The sequence below is a fragment of the Bos javanicus genome, chromosome X, assembly GCF_032452875.1.
Source record: "Bos javanicus breed banteng chromosome X, ARS-OSU_banteng_1.0, whole genome shotgun sequence".
Taxonomy (NCBI): Eukaryota; Metazoa; Chordata; class Mammalia; order Artiodactyla; family Bovidae; genus Bos; species Bos javanicus.
Genome location: NC_083897.1, coordinates 28,433,789 through 28,441,199, shown reverse-complemented (window position 1 = coordinate 28,441,199; position 7,411 = coordinate 28,433,789).

Sequence of the window (7,411 nt, the reverse complement as noted above, 5' to 3'; positions counted from 1 at the left end):
AAAATGTCAGGGATTACATTATTAGATCACCTATTAAATGGAATGGCTTAGAAGATTTTTTCCAATGTGCTTAATTAATCAAGGAGTTATATGATAAGCACTTTAGTAGGAGAAGAGTGGTTGCTATTTTGTATGCGGTGATCTTTTTCTTATATGGTGATATTTGAGCCAAGACCTGAAGGAAGTGAGGGTAGAAGCCATGCAGATATTTGGAGACAGAACAAAATGCTTTAGTTAGGGAAAACCCCAAGTACACCAGAATACCATGTATGACAGGTTTGGATTCAGTTAGGATTGGGTTAGGGTTAGGGATACCAACCAGGGAACTATTTCATCACGAATACAGTCAGTATATGAATGAGTGGTAGAATGTAAGTTCAGAGAAGTAGCAAGAAGGCTGATCATGGAAGAGCTTGTGTATTAGGAGTATGATTTTAATTTTTTTTTCTTTTTTTTAATTTATTTATTTTAATTAGAGGCTAGTTACTTTACAATATTGTATTGGTTTTGCCAAACATCAACATGAATCCACCACGAGTGTACACATGTTCCCAATCCTGAACCCTCCTCCCACCTCCTTCCCCATACCATCCCTCTGGGTCATCTCAGTGCACCAGCCCCAAGCATCCTGTATCCTGCATCGAACCTGGACTGGTGATTCATTTCTTATATGATATTATACATGTTTCAATGCCATTCTCCCAAATTATCCCCCCTCCCCCGAGTCCAAAAGACTGTTCTATACATCTGTGTCTCTTTTGCTGTTCAGAAAAAATTAGGTAGCTATTTCGAAGTTTTAAGCAGAAGTGCAATCTGACATGTTTTAACCAACAGCCAAATATCTCTGGCCAAGGAGATCACACCAGTCGATCCTAAAGGACATCAACCCTGAGTATTCATTGGAAGGACTGATGCTGAAGCTGAAGCTCCAATACTTTGGCCCCCTGATGTGAAGAGCCAGCTCATTGGAAGAGACCCTGATGCTGGGAAGGATTAAGGGCAGGAGGAGAAGGGGATGACAGAGGATGAGATGGTTGTATTTCTTCACCGACTCAACAGACATGAGTTTGAGCAAACTCTGGGAAATGGTGAAGGACGTGGAGGCCTGGCAGGCTGCAGTCCATGGGGTCATGAAGAGTCGGATATGACTTAGTGACTGAACATGTTTGATGAAGTGAATGAATCTAGGTTAAATGCTAAGAATGGTGTCTGGAAAAAATTCAACACTCAATACGTGTTGGGTGTTGAAATAATTATTAATATTTGAACATTTTATTGCAGTTATTAAACCATAAACTTTTGTTAAGGGTTCCATTTCATAAATTAGGAAATTGAGGTTCAGAGATGTGAGGAAACCAGCCAGAGATCACACATTTTAAAAGTCCCAAATCTTTTTGAATTCCAAACTGAACTCTCCTGTAAGTCCATACTTAGGGAAAACATGTGATATGAAATAGGGAAGGAAGCTGTTTTAATGATTTATGTAACAGTCATCTCATGGCATGTAACCATTCTCTGGAAATATATATTAATAAGTAACATTTGAATTTATAAGTATAAACAAGAGAAATAGTAAAATACTTAAATGGGAATGATAATAAAAATGCTACACTTCAAAGTGTTGATAAAAACTAAAGCAGAAATGGGGGGGGGGGGAATATATACATAATAAGTTTCTGTAGGTGAGGAATTGAAATCTTACTTCAAGGGTTTGGCTTGATGTCACTGTACAGCACGGTACCCCACTGTCCCAGCATTACTGAGCAACAAGGAGTTGTGTTCTTATTGCTGGGATTCCCATGCTGACTTTCATAGGTACATGCTGCATCGTTTACCTGTGTGGTATATATTAATTCTGTATAAGGAGGGCTTCTATTAGCAATGTAAATTTGAATTGGCAAGGTGGGAATTTGGTTACATGTCATCTGTCTCTTTTGTTATAAGATTAAAGAATATATGTTAAAAATTTCCATTATAAACATGAACTTTACTGATATTGTTGCCCCATTCTTACATGCCATCTTCTACCACAGGCTCCCGCCCCACTATTCTGTTGGTACATTAACTTTTAATTTATGGGAGTCGGTAAAGGTAGCCTAAAGAGGATAAAACATAAAAGAATGACATCAGTGCCAGCAAGGATGGCTTTTATGGAAACGTATTTCAAATTAGTTTCAAGGATAGAGCAAAGCTGGACGCTAGTGAAAGCAGTAAGGACAGATACTTAAGCAGTAATATACTATTGAAAGTGGGAAGGCCCAACGTGAACAGAATTCAACTTCCATTTGTGCAGAGATGACAGGGTGTTTTAAAGGGAGAAGTGAAGAGAGAAGAGGGATGGTAGGGGCTTTTGGAGAGTCAAGGAAGTGGGAATTTACAAAAAGGTGGAAGCAAGGGTTGGTCCCTGGAGAACATATGTCATTTTTGCTAAGTGGTGCTTATAAAAGCTAGGCTTCTCTCCTCCCACAGGGACTGGGAGACAGAGGGTCTATCTTCAGGTGTTGGCTGGAACAAATGGTTCATTCTTTTGGCAGCCTTGACTTTTATCAGGCAGACACTGTTAAGAGGGCTGGTGTCATGCTAGGGATGTGGCCTTAGGCTGCTAGATACTATGTAAATGTTTGTTCAAGTTTTTTAATATGTGTGGGAGATGGACTAAATGATTTGCTCTGAGTCTCTATATGTTATGAAAGTGATCATAGGACAGAATAGATCTGGAAGTGTTGTTCTAAGACAGTAAGTACAGAAGCATAATAGAAAACCTGCTTGCAATATTTCCCCCCTTCAGATCCCTCTGCATATTGTCATTCTGGTTTCCCTGGTGGCTCAGATGATAAAGAATTCCTGCCTGCAATGTGTGATACCTGGGTTTGAACCCCGGGTTGGGAAGATCCCCTGGAGGAGGGCATGGCAAACCACTCCAGTATTCTTGCCTGGAGAAGCCCATAGACAGAGGAGCCTGGCAGGCTACAGTCCATGAGGTTACAAAGAGTCAGACAAGACTGAGTGACTAAGCACAGCACAGCACATAGTGTCATTCTAGCAATCTTTCTAAACCTATGACCATGTTTTTTGTTGTTGTTTAGTCATTAAGTCGTGTCCAACTCTTTGCGACCCCATGGACTGTAGCCAGTGAGGCTCCTCTGTCCATGGGATTTCCCAGGCAAGAATATTGGAGTGGATTACCATTTCCTTCTCCAGGGGATCTTCCTGATCCAGGGATCAAACCTGTGTCTCCTGCTTGTAGGTGAATTCTTTACTGCTGAACCACCAGGGATATTACTCTTTTTCTTAAAAGATGTTATGTGTTTGTAATCTGTACACCTAGATCATGAGAACAAGAAACTGTCTTTTTCACTTTCAAATTACCAATGGCTGGTATATAGTAGGTGTTTACTCTATTTTATTGCATAGAATTGGTCTGGGATAAAAGTTCATTATTTGTTTATGCAAAAAGATTGACATCCAAAAAATAATGAAAATGGAAAAATGAGAGGAGACAAAGGGTTATAAATCCATAGAGATCAAATTTCCTTGGGGGATCCTTGTCTCCAAAATCATTTCCTTCTAAATAGTTTCACTTAATTTTTTTCTTATCTCAGAGACTATGTAAACTTCACAAAGTCTTATTGGTCACCTTAAAGAGGTAGTTTAAAAATTAAAGTTGCCCAAGGAAAGTTACATCCTAATAATTAAATTTTGCTTGAGGTTCAGCAGCCTTGTCCTCTCTTCTGCTTATGTTTTGTTTACTCATTACATTAGAATGAATAGACAAGTAGATGGTAGATAGACATACACACATGCACAAACACACGTGTGCAGGTAGAGTGTCTTGAAAATTTGTACTGTGCAAATTGAAAAGACAGTTCTTTTAGAAATTTCTTATTTATGAATCATTGAAGGATTTGTTTTGGCTAAATGATTTCCTTTATCTAATTTGGTTTTCTTCAGCTCATGTTTATGTTTATTTGCATCATCTAGCACAAGAAAAAAGCATGGGTGCTCAATGAAAGTAAATACTCACAGATCATAATGAATAGCAGTGGGAATTGCATTGCTGAAATTCTAAAAATGAAAATATTAAAACACTTTTCTTTACAATGGAAGTAATGACAAAACAGCACACCAGACCTGGAGCAAAACACTATTTCCCTGACATGAAACAAATAGATATTCTGACAGCCAGGACTTGATAAAGGCTCCAATGTCCTGTGTGCAGTTTTGGTGTTTTAAACATATAAAAGAAAATGATATTGTATCTGCCTTTCTCTGTAAATTTGCTTGTAGCTTTAAAACAGGTAATCATATGGAGAAGACTTATTTTAAAAATTGCATGTCTTTTAAACATATGGTTTATTAAAAATTGCAACAAATCTTGGAAATGTAAGAGACGCTGGCACTGGACATACATCATGTATTAATATTCAAGTCACTAGGAAAATATCAACTTTTCCCTGTGGTGTGGATTTAGTGCAAACAACACATTTCTGGAGTCTCAGCAACTTATGTAAATCCATCATAGTTTGAAGAAAAGGAAAATAACATTTCCTCAATGCTGTATTGGCTACCTTACCAGGAAATGCTTCTAAAAATAAGTCCTTTTATTTTGCAAATCGTTTCTCAGAAGCACAGTAATCCCTCCAGGAAGTTGTTAACATAGGTGAGCTCAGAGAGGCCTGCTAGGATAAGGTGGCTCTCTGGTACTTTAACCACTTGCCCATGTGGGAGGGAGCAGGGCTGCAGCATGTCCCAAGGATAACCACGGTCACATAGCTAACATTCACTGAGCATTGCCCATGGCACAGTTCCTGCTAAATGCTTTGTATGAACCTATAGGGCGTGCTCAGCAAATGTTTGTTGAATTGTATAAGAACCATATTTAAGCCACCTGAAAGAACAAAAACCTAATCATTATAACAGTATATTAATCAGGATATTGCTATCAGCATTTTCCATATCAGCCCACTGATGCTCAGAGAGAAAAAGGCACTTGTCCAGGGTCAAGAAGCTTGTAAGCCAATGATCTGTTATAAACTTTACAACTCCATTAGGTTGGGATTTTTAGCTCCATTGTATATACGATGGAAGTGAGACTCAGAGAGATTAAGAAATATTCTTAGTCACTCAGATATTAAATGGAAAAGCTGTGAAATCAGCCAGATGTGTCTGAGGCTAAAGATCATGTTGGATACCTCTAGACTAAAGAATGATTTCGTAAACTAGATACCTACATGCCTATAGTCTTTCCCTAAATTCCATCTCAGTAGTTTCTATTACCAGGGGCACCACTTCTACCTTTACTGAAATTCCCACAAATTCTAGCTGCTTATAAGACAAATGAGAATGCTTTGTCTATAGAACTCCAGTTTAAGTATTTGAATGTCATGATGGTTAATTTTGTGTGTCAACTTGACTGAGCTGAATTAAGCCCAAAGAGCTGATAAGATATTTTTTCTGGGTGCATCTGTGAGAGTGTTTTCAGAAGAGATCAGTATTTAAATAAGTTGATTGAGTAAAGAAAGTCTACTTTGCCAATGTGAGCCAGCACCATTCAATCTATTAAGGGCCTGAATAGAAAAAACAAGGTAGATGAAGAATGAAATTGTCCTCTCTTCTTCAGCTGGAACATCTATCTTCTTTTACCATCAGACACTAGAGCTCCTGGTTCTCAGATCTTCAAACTCTAGGACTTACACCATTGTCAGACCTTTGGCCTTGGACTGGGAGTTTTATTATTGTCTCCCCTGGTTCTCAGGCCTTTGGACTCAGAGTGAATTATACCACTGGCCTCCTGGTTCTCCAGCTTGCAAATGGCTGACAGTGAGAATTCTTGGCCTCTATAACTGTGAGCCAATTTCTATAATGAATCTACATTTGTACTGATTTCCCTGAAGAACCCTGACTAATCTAGCTAATACTTGGGAACACAGATCAGCCAAGCTCTGCCATCAGACCGGTCAGTTCTCACATTGGACCTGAAGGGATGATACATGCAATATGTGTTTGTAGGGGTGCAACAGGGATCAGAAGGGATTAAAAACAGAGAAGGCAATCTAGAATGTTACTGTTAAAAAAACTGATGACAGTCTAAATGGGTGCAGTTGGAAGGCAAAGAATTCAGAGGAGAAACATGATGAAAAGTATATGAAAAGCATACTTTATAATTTAAATATGTATAATTATGAGTTATCAGAATTCTCAATTGCTAAATTGAGTTATGCATAATGACTGAGACAAAAACAGTCAGAGGTTTTTCCTTTTTTAAAAAAGTGAGTTGCTTGCCCTACCTTTGAGTTTAAATAAATAAAATCAGATATGACCTTATGATAAAGTTATTTGCACCATTTATCTTAAAGATGGCCTCCGTTGGGAGGAAAAAATGATTGAATCCATAATATTTTAATCTATTGCTGTTGGTGTGCATAAGTCACACATTTCTATATTGAGTGTTTGCATATTGATTGTAGCTTGACCTTAACAATTTATCATTTAGTCTCGTACCATCACCCTCCGTGACAGATGTTACAGCTCAGGGTCTAGCAGCAGTTTCATTATAGACCCCACGTTTCAGGGTTTCATAAATAAGCAGTCAAAATCAACTGCAGGCTAAGAGATGTTTTAGTTTGCATATCCATATTATCATTTTAGTTCTACTTTCTGACTTCCATCAATCATCTATAGGATTATTTTTTATTTTCAAAGGTAGTACCTATAGGAAACCATTTTAATGACCATCAAGTGAGGCAAAATATTGAAAAGAGAAGGGAAAGGTATTAAATCCCATTCTTCCTCACCAATTTAAATTAATGAATTGAATAAATTAATAAATGAATAATGCAAATTATACACTATAATATACACAAGTGAGGTTTGCAAATGCTTACAGAATTAGGTAAGTGTAATAAGTTAGTTTAATAATGATTAAGCACTATATCTGAATGAATAAATGACTAGTAGGTTAAATATTATAGAGGATGTCATTTTAAGATTATGCCTATGCCCTCAATCAGTTTACAACCTAAGAGGGGAGATAAGATATAGAAAAAATCTGGAGAAAATAATTCTGAAATGGGATGTAATACCTTCCCCTTCACTTTGCATGCATGTTAGTCGTTCAGTCATGTCTGGCTCTTTATGACCCCATGAATTATAGCCTACCAGGCTCCTCTGTCCATGGGATTCTCCAGGAAAGAATACTCGAGTGGGATGCCCATTCCTTCTCCAGGGGATCTTCCCAACCCAAGGATCAAACCTGTGTCTTCCACATTGAAGGCAGATCCTTTACCATCTGAGCCACCAAGGAAGCCCTGATTTGCATGCTAAATGTCAATTGAGTAGTACCACACGAATGAATGAGAAAGAAATATATTTGTTAGTGCCTATGTAGATATCCAGCTACCCAAATATTTAG